This window comes from Condylura cristata, unplaced genomic scaffold (assembly GCF_000260355.1).
Source record: "Condylura cristata isolate star-nosed mole 26May11 unplaced genomic scaffold, ConCri1.0 scaffold00003, whole genome shotgun sequence".
Lineage (NCBI taxonomy): Eukaryota > Metazoa > Chordata > Mammalia > Eulipotyphla > Talpidae > Condylura > Condylura cristata.
Window position 1 is genome coordinate 14,532,392 of NW_004567104.1, and position 14,072 is coordinate 14,546,463.

At 35.4% G+C, this 14,072-nt stretch overlaps 1 protein-coding gene across 4 annotated transcripts in view; it reads right to left on the bottom strand.

Annotated features, from left to right (window-relative positions):
* The window catches only part of TBL1XR1 (transducin (beta)-like 1 X-linked receptor 1), a 168,983-nt gene that overhangs the window by 108,108 nt on the left and 46,803 nt on the right, over nt 1–14,072 (bottom strand). The window contains exon 1 of one of the 4 annotated variants that reach the window (XM_012733179.1): nt 12,800–12,839. The exons of the other annotated variants lie outside the window; for them this stretch is intronic. The gene's annotated coding sequence lies outside the window, so the exon portion shown is untranslated. Of the gene's footprint in view, nt 1–12,799; nt 12,840–14,072 lie in introns of those variants that run through there. 4 annotated transcript variants of the gene reach the window in all.

Consider the following 14,072-nt stretch of genomic DNA (forward strand, 5'->3'; position numbering starts at 1 on the left):
TTAAAGATTAGAGAATACTAAATGTGTGATCTTGGACTGGATCCTAAATCAGGACAAAGCAGCTAAAAGATTATTAAGACAACTTGCACAATTTGAATATGGGCTGTATCAAATAATAGTATTTTATCAATTGTATTGATGTTAAATATCACTAAACTTGATCATTGAGATCATATAGGAAAATGTTCTTGTTCTAAAGAGACAAAAGTATTTACAGGAAAAGTATCATGAGACATACAACAGGCCTAGCTGAATGAATGATGTTGAGATAAGAGTAATGATTACTTACTTAACCAATGCAAAAATGCCAAATGTTGATAAATTACATGAAACATAGGTAAGAGTTCAAATTTATTTACAAGGTGAAATATACATTGTGGAGAAAGAAATGATTAGTCATACCAACCAGGAACTGGGCAAACATTTTGTGTATAGAGCCAGACAGTAAACAGGTTAGGCTTGGGCCATACAGACTTTGTCATGACTACTCAGTACTGCCAATGTATCACAAAAACAGGTACAGACAAATGAGGTGGTGTGTTCCAATAAAACTATATCCACAAAAAAAAAAACCTTTATTTTGAAAACTGCTTAAAGTTAAGAATTGAGAACTCATCGTATTATCTTCTTTTGTGTATTTTGACATTTTTCATCATAGAAGTTTGAAAATAAAAGCCTTTGCTGAGAAAACAATGCTGTACATGTCCATATCTTTTGCTGTAAATGTCCATACCTCTTCTCCCAGAGCCTATGAACTCCAGAAAAAAATCCCAATTTGACATTACACAATTTCTTTCAATCATTATCTTCCCTTCTAAACAACGTGCAGTTTTTTTTTCAACTAAACTAAATTTGTATAAATTGTATACTGCATGTATTAATTTTCTCTGTATAGTCTGAATTTTCCAAAGGAAAGGTCTTATATGCTAATTAAGAAATTTTGTATCTAACTTTTTCATTATTGGCTTTAAACTCAATTTTTCCTTTAGCACATGGCAAGGGAAACTTTTACAATACAACTAAGCCTGATTCCTGTGTGGTGTAAAGAAGTTTAGCCAGTTTCAGGTAAAGATGCCTTCATATGTTACACATCTTGACATTTTACAAGATTTTCTTTAGCAAAAAAAAAACTGAAATCCATGGAAGTTACAACTAATTAGTCATGAATTACTAGAAAACTAGAATGATACAGAGTTTGAAGAAATTACAAAAACAACTCTCATACCCAGTCTCACTGCTAGGAATAAAGGTGTTCCCAGCATTCCAATTTATCAATGTGAAGTCAAACTGTGAAGTATGTTGGTAAATTACAAGAATATTACTAAAGCAAAGATTTATTCTAATAGATGATATCCTTGAATTATTGTGTTCTGTAACACCATATAAACAAATTTATCAAAATCCTGCTTCTGGCCCTCCCTGGTGGCACAGAGGGTTAAAGCACAGCACTGAGAAGCTAAAGCCACTTCCGCATGAGTTCGATTCCTGCCTGCCCTGGAGGAGACTGGCGAGGCAGACCTCTCCTGACCCACCCGCTGCTTCCCTCAGCAGTGTACTTCGTTGATCTTCCTGTTCTGCTCCCCTCTGTCTCTGGTGAATCCCCTCACCCTCCGCATCTCTGGCCTGTACCCCAGCTCTATATGAATAAATAAATAAATCATATTTAAAAAAAAAAAAACCTGCTTCTGAGACTACTTATGTGTACTGAATGAAATACACACTGTAAGCTGCTCTAGAGAATACAGAATTCAAATAGTTCCTCCTTATCTAAAATAAGATACATAGTTATATATATTACTGCTATACTAAACAGATGTGGTGAAAACTACTAGCCTATGTCAAAGAATCTGGGAGACTAGATCACTCAAGATGAGGGCAACAGAATAAGTGATATACAAAATATAATAGCCTCAAATAGCATGTTCCCTGAAAATTGTAAAATACTAACCCAAACCCTTAATAATTACTATGAAATCTGACTTTAACACAAGTGTTAAATTTGACTCTATACATACTAATCTCTTGCATACCTGAAGACTACGAGGTCTCTAACAACTGAGAGACCTCAGTTGCAATTTTCTAAAATATGCAATTTTCTACCAATAGAGAAACCATTCGGTGGAAATTTAACTGTTCTTGGCTACAGCTATTACCGTCAAATTTGAAAAAAGACAGCTCTTGGATCAATGACTTCTAGCTGCAGAGTTAAGCAAGGAGTTGCCAAAAACAAATTTCTTAAAGCATGCTAGTAACTACAAATCAAAGCACACACCATCATACATGGTAGGCCAGGTCTATCTTTTCATGTTCATTCACAAATGAACAACTGGCATTGATGCTGTCATTTTCCAACTCCAATAGCATTATTTAAATCACTAGGCAACTAAATCTAGTTGAATGTGGGGTTAATACAGTAAGTCCCACTCTAACGCTAAACAACCAGGCTACTATTAATCATTACAAGTTAGTCAACCACAAGAAAACATACTGTTTGTAAGATTTCTTACCACCTTAGATGCCTGAATGTTTCAAATAACTTCCTGAAACTAATCCAAGTTCTGGGGGCAAAGCCTTAGTTCGCAGGGGACACGACCACTTATGTGGATTTTGTGACTTATGGCGTGCTTGACAAATTCCGTATGTTTAAGCCCTAGTAATACCTGAAGGATGCCAAGGCCTACTCTGAGGATCTGAAGAAGATCCCACCTATGTGCATACAGTCTACTAGCTCCTACACCAGCCATTTCTAAAAACTGTGTGGGGCAACAAACAATCTCTGTAAGGCTAAGAGATGGGAGTAAGGAATCAGCTCTCTGGTGTTCCAATGAGATGTCCCAAAAAGTTAGAACCTTCTGCATTCCTGACTTAACCTCACATTATTCCGCAATGTAGCCCCAACTATATCCTTCCCACACTAAGCCAAGCAAATCACCCTCTTTCTTCAGTGGTTGTTTCTGCCTTGGAGTGCCCAGCTAGCTGTGCACCCTGCCAGTAGAACTCAAATCTCAGGTTCTGGCATTTCCCTACCATGGTCTCTGCCCAGTCCTACCAGATGATGATCAGTAAAACTATAATCACAATAATAAAAAAAAAAGAGGGGTGAGGCACAGGGTAAGAAAATTTTGATAGTATACTTTAGTAGGTCATTTTAAACAGAGCAACTTCAGAGGAAAACTCGTATACACAAAAAGCAAAATTCCAACCGTATTTTTTTTTAAAGATTTATTTATTCATTCACACAGAACTGGGGTACAAGCCAGAGGTGCAGGGGCAGTGAGAGGCTTCACCAGAGACAGAGTGGGGAGCAGTACCAGCAGACTAACGAAGTACACTGCTGAGGGGAGCAGGGGACGGGTCAGGAGAGGTCTGCCACACCATGTGGTCATCTCCGGGGATGAGTATCGAACTAGCACCGAAGGATCGAACTAGCACTAAAGCGGCTGTGGCCAGCTTGCAGTGCTGCATCCTAATCCATTGCACCACCAGGGAGGGCCCAATTTCAACCTTCTGAAGCATAAAGAATACAACAAATTTTAACTTAAGCCTTAAAAAGTAACAATCATATAAAGGCATTTCCACTTTAGTCCATTTATATCAATTGCTCACTGAGACATACCTATGTGAATATCACAGAAAATGTTTATCTGAAAAAAGATTGTTCCCATAAAGATTGAAGCTACTTCAAAGAGCTATTTTAGACTACACCTCAAAATATGGTAAAGTGTCTAAATTGAACAGACACATAACTATTTAAAACATGGAATATGACAAAGCTCAAAAGTTTTTCCCTGTTTTAAACATCATTTCAGAACTCCACTTTTAAAGAAATAGACATATAATCTTTCATGTTTCCAAAGCTATGTTGAGTAGTACAGCTTGAGAGTCTAATTTCTAAAATGTCCTTAAATTCTTCTGCCAATGGGTCAGGTATTTAAATTCATTTGCCTCCATCACTTTAAATAAATCATGTTTCATTTAAACTTTAAAACAGAACTTACCACAAAAATATGAAAACACACCAGTGTATTTTCTACTTTTAATAATATTTACTCATTTACAAAGAGCGTAATTTCCTGTATCAAGAACATTTTAGTTTCTTCAAAGCATTAAAAATTTCCACTATCTGGCCCTCCCTGGTGGTGCAGCAGGTTGAAGCACAGCACTGAGAATCTGGAACCACTTCTGCATGAGTTCAATTCCCGCCTGCCCTGGAGGAGACCACATGGTGTGGCAGACCTCTCCTGGCTTGCCCACTGCTCTCCTCAGCAATGTGCTTCGTAGATCTGCCTGTTCTGCTCCCCACTCTGTCTCTGGTGAAGCCTCTCACCACCCCTGAGCCTCTGGTCTGTACCCCAGTTCTGTATGCACAAATAAATAAATCTTTTAAAAAAAAATTTCCATCACAATTTAATTATCCTTCAATTTATAAATGAGTTCAAATAACCTACAAATCACAAGCATATACAAATATGTTAGACTAATAACTTAATTTTAGTTCTCATCCTAATATTCACTCTTTCTACAGTGCCTCATGCCCATTGTTCACTATGTTTTTCCAAGAAAGGTAGAGTTAGAAAACTAGATCAAAGAAACCAGTTTTCAGGATGATGCATAATGGCCTTAGCTAATCAAAACACATAGTTACGTCTATCATTAAATGGTACAAAACAGTAACCTATTTTTACTCATGCTCCTTCTGCCACTTGATGAAAGTCTGAAAAAAAAAAATGAATCCTCAATAGAAAATCCTTCACAAACATGAAAGCAAGCTAGATTTAAACAGAAACCTTTCAACAAACTGTTCCATGCAGCCATCCATTCTGTAATTTTTTAAAGATATTTTTATTTTATTTATTTATGCTGAGGTATAGGCCAGAGATGCAGGAGAGTGAGAAGATTCACCAGACACAAGAGTGGGGAGCAGAACAGGCAGATCTACTAAAATACACTGCTGAGCAGAACAGCCAGGGAGGCAGGAAAGGTCTCTTCTAGGCCATGTGGGTCCGAACCCAGGCAGGGGTACAGAACTCAAGTCACAATGGCTGCTGATAGCTTCACAGTGCTAAGACTTAACCCCTTGGGCCACCAGGGAAGCCCCCATTCTGTAAATTTAATGACCAAATGATATGACGTCCACTTGAGCTCCTCTAAATATGTTTTTTAATTAATTATTTAATTTTACTAAATTATCAGGCAGTAAAAATGAAAAGTTCTTTCTTCTCCACCTTTAAAATTTACCTTTAACTTCTCTAGTTAGGGACTCTAAAACTACACAAAACAAGCTCTAAAAGAAAGTTTTTAACTACAAGAAGGACTTTGCCCCAGTGTCTCATTCCCATTTAGAAGCTCTGGCATAACAATTAAAAAGCCTGCCCTAGTTTGTGTCCTTCTAAAAATATGACTTCTGAAATAGAATGCTATACTTTATTAACAGCATTTTTTTTCTTCACTCAGTAAATTTACTCTTAGGTAGTCAGTAACATTTCATAAATTGTTTAAGACACAGAAAACATACATTAAAATTCAATTCCAAACATGGAGTTACTTCTATCATTAAATGTCACAGGACAGTAACAACCTAATGTGAGCTACTTGATACAAGTCTAGAAAAAATGAATCCTCTAGAGAAAACTCTTCACAAAAGTGAAAGCAAACTACAAAAACAAACTCTACTGTGGAATATTCACTAGACAGTCCACCAAAGATTTACAAATAGTCAATAAGAAAATACAGTTCAGTATAATCTACCATACATACGAGGGCCCTCCCTGGTGGCACAATGGGTTAAAGCACAGCATTATGAAATGGTCCACAGCCACCGTAGCACAAGTTCGATCCCCAGCCAGGGAGGTGACCCACAAGACATGGCAGAGCTCTCCTGTTTAGCCCGCTGCTCTCCTCAGCAGTGTGCTTTAGTAGATCTGCCTATTCTGCTACTCACTCTGTCTCTGGTGAAACTTCTCACTCCCATACCTCTGGCCTGTTCCCCAGTTCTTGTATGTATGCATGCATGCATGCATAAATAATAGAAAAATAAATAAATTTTTTTTTAAATCTACTGTCAGTGGAAAAGAATGTCAAAATCACAAAGAGACATCATTTCATCATACCAGGAAGGCCAGCAACAAATGCTAAGGAGTGAAAATCTAAACTTGCATATATTGAGGAATTGTCATATTGAGGAATTGTCAATTGGAAAAGTCACTCAGAAAAGTTCCAAAATTCTTAGTTTCATTATTAATAGTGAATTATTAAATTTGAAAAAATATACTGTGAAACCTATAGGTTTCATTAAAAGATTTCACAAAGATTTAAAACTACATCAGGTCATTTTTCATACATTTCAATGACTACAGTAACTCATTTTTTTAATTCTGTTTTAATTCGAGGTGGTCATAAAGCAGCCAATATAATTAATGGCCAAGGAGATATGCTTGCAGTTTTATTTATAATTACTACACGCAATTATAAAATACTTCATTAAAGTTTCCAGCGTCCAGATTTTCAAATTAAAAACAAAAAAACACCATTCGATTTGGCAAAGATTTTATAACCAGATAGTATGCTAGACAGCAAAGACTTAAAAGTTATAGGGTGGGACAATAATTAACAGTTTCCAGAGGAAGACAATGCACCCACCCCCCCCCCCAAATTTTTTTCATTAAATGAACTTGACACAGATAACTCATCTTTTTAAAAGATGATAAAGTACTATAAATGCCTACACCTCTCAAAACAAGTGGGGGTAAATTCTGTCAAGATACAATGACTAAGTCCTGTCCCTATCCTTTTTGATCAATGCTAGGTGTGAGAAAGAACCAAAGATTTTAATTTCTAATGAATAAACAGAAGATGTTGATGATGATAGGGGCAAAACTTGGAGACCTATTATATCAAAGGTCTAGAATCATAAACAAAAATGTTAAACATCTTTATATAAAAAGATAATTCATAATTTTTTTAATCTCCCAGATTTTGCCATTATTATTTGTTCCAAGTGGTACAAACTTCCATTTTTAAGTCCAAGAGGTATCTTTTGGCTAGTCGCATTCAATTCTTATCTCACTTATTAAACTGAGTGCCATGGTACCCAACAGTAAGGCATTCTCAGCATTCTCAGCAAATGTTCTCTAAAAATAATGAATAAAAATGTGTTCAATAGGTAACTGGAGTCAGTTATCTTTGCATTCCTAAAAAAGGAAGGCACAACAAACAGTAATGCTTTTATAGAGAAATGGAATCAAAACCAAATTCTTATTGAATAACTATATACATAATTTAGATTCAGATTTAGAATTAAAACAGTGGATTAACACTCTAAACCTGTTTCAATAATCACAATAAAAACAAGTTGATCAATTACCTAGTCGGAACATTAAATGCATTAATAATTTTAAATTAGATTACCTATTTTAAAGACTGATTTGCCACAGATTATAAAATATGTCAAGGACCTCCTGCCTTGTAAATAATGCAATGTATTATTTACATTAGAAGTTTGCTATGCAAACTGAAGTACACAACAAAGTAATTCTTAAGACTCTGGGAACTACACAGAGGAAACAGAGAGCAGAGGATGGGGAATAAAAGGAGTGTGTGTTGGCACTGGAGTTTTGGTGGAGGGTTAAGGGAAGCATGTGCACATAAGGATGTGTGAAGTTGTACTCCCCAAACTATGTAATTATGTAAACAATTGGCAAATCAGTAAAATTTGAGTGAAAAAGAAAAATTAATCTGTTATAGATGTAGCAGACGTGCTGCCACCTGACCTATATAAAGAAGCCAAACTTGTGTTTTTGCTACCAAATTCTATGACAACAAGAATAATAACTTTGGTGATATCTCTAACAAGATAGCAAAGAATTAAGCAACACTTGAAAAATATTTTTGCCCACAAATAGCGTTATAGTTAGTAGTCTTCAGATTAAACACCACTTTTGTTAACAAACTGCCTCCATTTTAAAAGCAAAAATAATCTATTTCACTTCATTTTAAAAAAAAAGGAAGCATTCTAACATTAATTATTCCCATATTCCTATTCAAAACCATGTCCCTACTTATTTTTGTTATGTCTTCCAGCTCCTACTTTGAAAAATATGTGAGGAAGCTAGAAAAAATTCTTTAAACAATTTTTTCATTCATACTCTTACATCACTGTTTTTCTGGTGTAAAAAATATTTATGAAATTTCAGTATTATGAACTATAATCCATCTAGATTTCTGCATAACACCCTTGTATTATCTTCAAACTATCTTTTCACCCTTAGATTGAGCTCCAACAAAGAAAAAAGGAACCAAGTGCTATGTATATCCCTGGTTTAACAGTTACTCCAGAAATGCACAAATTGTTGTCTTTCATAATCTTGCTTTTACTCTTCTTCACATAGCTCAGGAGATTATGAGTATCTACGTTTAGCAAATACACTTGATCTTTGCCAAAGGCTGAAAAGCAATACATTGGGCACTTTTGGGAAACAATGACACCCAAAGCAGTTCAGCAACTCAGGTCCTAATTACAAGAAAAATATACCATATCTGGAGCTCTATTTAACTATGATAGACTCCAAGGTCAGAACAGACTGAAGGATGGATCACTTTCTAAAACACTAAGGTCAATTTATGGAGTTCAGATTTTTTCTGTGTAAATAAATACAAGCAGTTTTCATTTCATGTAGTAATGTAAGACCATGTGAAATGAAAACAAGCATGTGACCTTAATCAGTTCATGACCTTCAAAACTGCCAGACATTAAAACTAAGTTATTAACGTGTAACTAAAATATAGTGTAACTAAAATTCTTTTAGTACATCATAATTTAAAATATAAGAACCACTGTGAATAAACATGCCTTTTTTTCTCTGCAATTAACTACGAAGTAGTTTGAACTGCAACTGTCTTTTTACATGATATAACTTGCCATACAGAGCAAACACCTCTATCATTTTATATTTGGGGAATTGTCATACTTCTAATTTTGAACAAGCTTCTAATACTGTATCCCTAGTAACTTCAATGTCATGAAAGATATCTGAGCTCCATTAGTGTTGAGTTTTTGGCCAGTCATTTCCTCTAAAATATCACCCTTGTTATCACAAACACTTCCCCTATTTGTCTGTAAATTTGCCTAGAGTTAAGTTCCTCTAATGGCACATCTACAGTCTCTTGAATAGTACAGCAATATTCTAGTCTATCACACCACTGACATATGATTCAAATTTATGTCCCAGCAATATCACCCTGCATTTCTTTATTGTACTTTCAGTTTTAACAACACAAAGGTGCGATTTAACACAAGGTATGGCAAGCACAGAAGACAGATTATAGCCCTTACTAAGCAAAACAAAGTAATAAGACAAAAATTTTATGGCCATAAAAAACATTTCTTATGAAAAAAATTTCATGTCTTCATATAGGAATCATTATATGTGAAATCAAAAGCTACAATGATTTACTTAACTAAGAAGCAGTTAAAATTCATATCCAAGATAAAGGATTAACTTTATCAATAGAGGCCCTAAGAAAATTATTTTTCTTTCATGGATACAGAAAACAACTTACGAAAAATAAAATTTTTAAAGTTTGAAACATGAAAGGACTATCCATTAAAATTTAAAATGCAAATTTATATTTCACTGAGAACTTCACAAACACCCTTGATGACTTCAAATATAATGCTGTGTGTGTATATATATATATATATATATATTCTGTACTTATTAAATACAGAAATAATGAATTGATGATGTAAGTTAACTGTTATCTTTCCAGAGGGTGGGGCTGTAGTTACACAGGTGTGCTCATTTGTGAAAACTGTTAAGGTACACTTAGTGCTTTTGATGGTCTTACGACTTTTTAAAGGCTTATCTTTAAAAAATGTGCAAGAATTATTTTTCATCTGTCAGTTTGATGAAGATTTTTTTTAAGTAACACATAGACATACACCATTCTGCAGTGTTATATACAAACAATACTGATAGAAAAGTCTATTACTACTTTTTCCATGTTTTAAAATGCACATATTTTCTGACCCTAAAATTTTATTAGGGATAATCTATCCTTCAAAATGTTTCCAAGCATGCAAAATAACTAATGTACAAAGTTATTTCTTTCAGCCTTAGCAAAGTAATCAACCTATCTCTATAAATAGGGTAATAAGAAAATAGTATTCAGTCAAAAAAGAAAAACTTTCCAGATACTTCTAAGGCCATAAGCAGGATAAACTGTATAATATTTAAAAATCTGAGGAAAAGGATAGAGTTGAGAGACAACATATTACATATTTACATATAACAATACCAGTCTCTGAAAAGACACTAATACTGGTTGCACCAGAATGAGTGTCCAGAAGCTGATATGGAAAAGATTCTTCAAAATACATATCTTATGAATATTTTAACTTGAGTCATATAAAACATTAAAATGCTCAAAAAAAAGAAGAAGAAAAAGCTAAAGTCAAAAAATACCTAAAAGGAAAGCAAAAAATAGAGGCTCATAAAGGGATCATCAAAGCTTAGATTCCAACTGCTGACAACTCCTTAGAGGACTATCTAGAAATGTTTTAAAAGAAAGGCCACAGTATTTATGACTTAAATATACTGTGAAACCAGTTCAATTTTACTGAGACTCACTGTGAGGCAAATAACACAAAAACCTATTTTCAAATTTATTTAGTAAATCAAGGATACCCCGTGACTATTTGATATGTCTACAGTGAAGGTGCAAGAGTTCTAAAAGTGTTCTAAATGTGTACGTACGAAAGGAAAAGGAGAAATAGACAAGACAAGAGGCCCCAGAAGTCACAGAATTAGCAAGCTGTAAGGGACAGAACTTTCACTAGAAGGCTATGTTAGTAACTAGAATTCCCTCTAAGATTCTTCAATCTTCTACTCTATGTGCTCTCTGGTTTGAGAACCTTAATGACGAAGGTCCAAATCTACCTCTGTCAAGTAATAACAACCTTGAGCACATTACTGAAGTTTCTGTTTAAATGTGCACAATGTTTAATTAATAAAAGGTAGCTATTGTTACATTATCTGTCTAAAAATAATTTATTTTTTATTACAAACAGCTCAGAAAATACTGTGTATGTGCAACCCTTTCTCAAAGACACATTCCAAAAAAAAGGAAATTTTACAGATTTAACACTATCCCAATAAAAGTCTCAGTACATTCTTCAACAAAACAGAACAAATATTGATGAGATTCATATGGAACCTCAAAAGACCTCAAATATCCAAAACTCTCATGACTAAAAAGAAAGAGAACGGAGGCATCACAATCCCAAACTTCAAGCTACACTACAAAGTCATAATAATAAAAACTGCATAGTACTGGAACAAGAACAGACACACAGACTAGTGGATTCAAATAGAAAAACCCACAGGTTTATGGGCAGCTAATCTTTGACAAGGAGCAAAGAATATATAATGGAACAAAGAAAGCCTGTTCAACAAATGGTGCTGGGAAAATCAGGCTGCTACATGCAAGAAAATAAAACTAGATCACTACCTTGCACCATGCACAAAACCAACTCAAAGTGGATTAAAGACCTGGACATAAGAATGGAAACCATAAAATACCTGGAAGCAAAGATGGGCGATACACAATACACCTCAGTGATATCTTTAAAGATAAAGCCCAACTCAAAGATAGTGAAGGAAAGGATAAACAGATGGGATTGCATATGTCAAGTTAAAAAGATTCTATACAGCAAGAGGGTCTCTATAAAACACAGACATCCCACTGACTGGGAAAAAATTTTCTGACACAAAACTAGCGATAAAATATTGATCAGAAAGAACTGATGAAACAACAAAAATAAACAACCCCATCAAAAAATGGGCAGAAGGCAATTGCTAAAAAGGCAATTCTAATTCTCCAAAGAGGAAATGCAGATGGCCAGCAAGCACAAAGAAAAAAGTCTGAAAAAAATGTTCAACATCACTTGTAATAAGGAGATGCAAATTAAAACAAGATACCACCTTACACCAGTGAGAATGGCACATCTTAAAACAACTAGCAACAACAAATGTTGAAGAAAAAGGAACTCTCCTGCACTGCTGATGGGAATGCAAGCTAGTGCAACCACTATGGAAAACTGGAGGTTTCTCAAACTGCTAAAAATGGAGCTTCCATATGACCTAGCAATCCCACTCCTAGGTATCATATCCAAAAGACAGAAAAACACAGATTCAAAAAGACACCTGCACCCCATGTTTTTGCCACTTTTTGTTTGTTTGTTTGTTTTTTAAACAATAGGAAAGACATGGATGGAACCAAAATGCCCAAAAGTAGATGACTGGTTTAAAAGATGTGGTACATATACACAATGGAATATTACTCAGTGATCAAAAAAGATAAACTCATGCCTTTTGCAGCAACATGGGTAGAGCTAGAACGGATCATGCTTAGTGAAATAAGCCAGAAAGAAAAAGAAAAATACCAGATGGTTTCACTCATAGCAGGAATATAAAGGACCAGGGAGTAAAAACTTAGTAATAAGCAACTATATACCAGACACATTTTATGAGGGTGGAGTGGAGAATGGGATCAAAAATTCAAAAATTGGGGGTGGGGAGTGGGGAAAAATATGCTGGACTATGGTGATGGCACACAGGTGATTTGATGATGGGAAGCCCACGGGGATTACAACTGAGATGAAAAAATGCACAGAATGATATAAAGAATACACTATTTAAACAAAAAAAAAAAAAAGGAAACTACCTTTTTTGCCTAATCAGAAAAATGCAAGAGGGAATCTGTGAAGAGTGAATGAATACCAAGAACAAAACACACTTACTTTTATATCCATTCCTTCTTATCAATCACTTTCCCTCCTGACCAGCAATGTGTAAACTCCTGGTCCTTACCAAGATACTGAGTTCTGAGTTCCCAAACCTAAAAATTGGGGTGCAGGGGAGAATAATCTGAATGTAAAAAACACTTTTACTCACTGAATGTATGTGTGTGTGTTGAATAATATATACATTAACAAAACCACTGGTGTCTTACAACACATAGAAGATTCCTTCTCTACTGGCATTTAAATTCTATTGAAAGAAAAAGATAAAATATGTAAATCAAAAAAAGTACTCTGAGGGTAAATTCCAGATTCTACCTGGTGGCACAACAGGCAAAAGCACCTCATATGAAACTTTCCAAAGTCATTGCAACACAGAGTTCAATCCCCGCCAGGGAGCTAACCCACATGGCACTAGACCTCTCCTGACCCGACCACTGCTCTGCTCAGCAGTATTATTTCAGTACATCTACCTGTTCTGCTCCCCACTCTGTCTCTGGTGAATCCTCTCACCCACCACGGCTCTGTCCTATACCCCAGTTCTGTAAGCATAAATACATAAATCTTAAAAAAAATAAAAATTCCAGCACAGTTGGTATTGGTCTGAGTGTATTCTTAAAATAAGAGGAATACTTAGTTGTAATGGCTATTTGGTCAAAGCGCAAAACATACAATGGTTTTCTTTTGAAACCATGGGTCTCAAAAGCTTTGGCCTGTTCACATCAGCTTGTCAGCACTGTTTATTGCTAACAATAAGGCTGGTTTGCACCTGGTTCTGGTGACTCTCACAAAGAGCTCTATCATTGGGACTGGTTATACCACACAACTATGCCCATGTGCCTGGCATTGTTATGAGATGCTCCTGTTGAAACTAAGCCTCTTCACATCTATGCTGTGAGGCAATCATTAGCTGTGAAACATAATCTTATTTCACTGCAGTTACTATCGTCATCCTTTTTCAGCCATAAACCACAGACTGATTAGCAATGTCATTTTGGATCCTGTGAGTTTTTTAGCAATCAAACCTACCTGCCACTATTAATAGAAAAGCCACCACAAAAACAAATAAATAAAAATAAGCAATAGATTTCAATACCTGGAATGAAGAAAATAAAACAATGATCTGACAGTGAAACACCACAGAAGCAGTGAAATAGTAAAACATGGACAGAGGCCCTCCCTGGTGGCGCAGCGTGTTAAAGCACAGCACTGAGAATCTAAAGCCGCTTTCGCATGAGTTCGATTCCCGCCTGCCCCGGAGGAGACCACATGG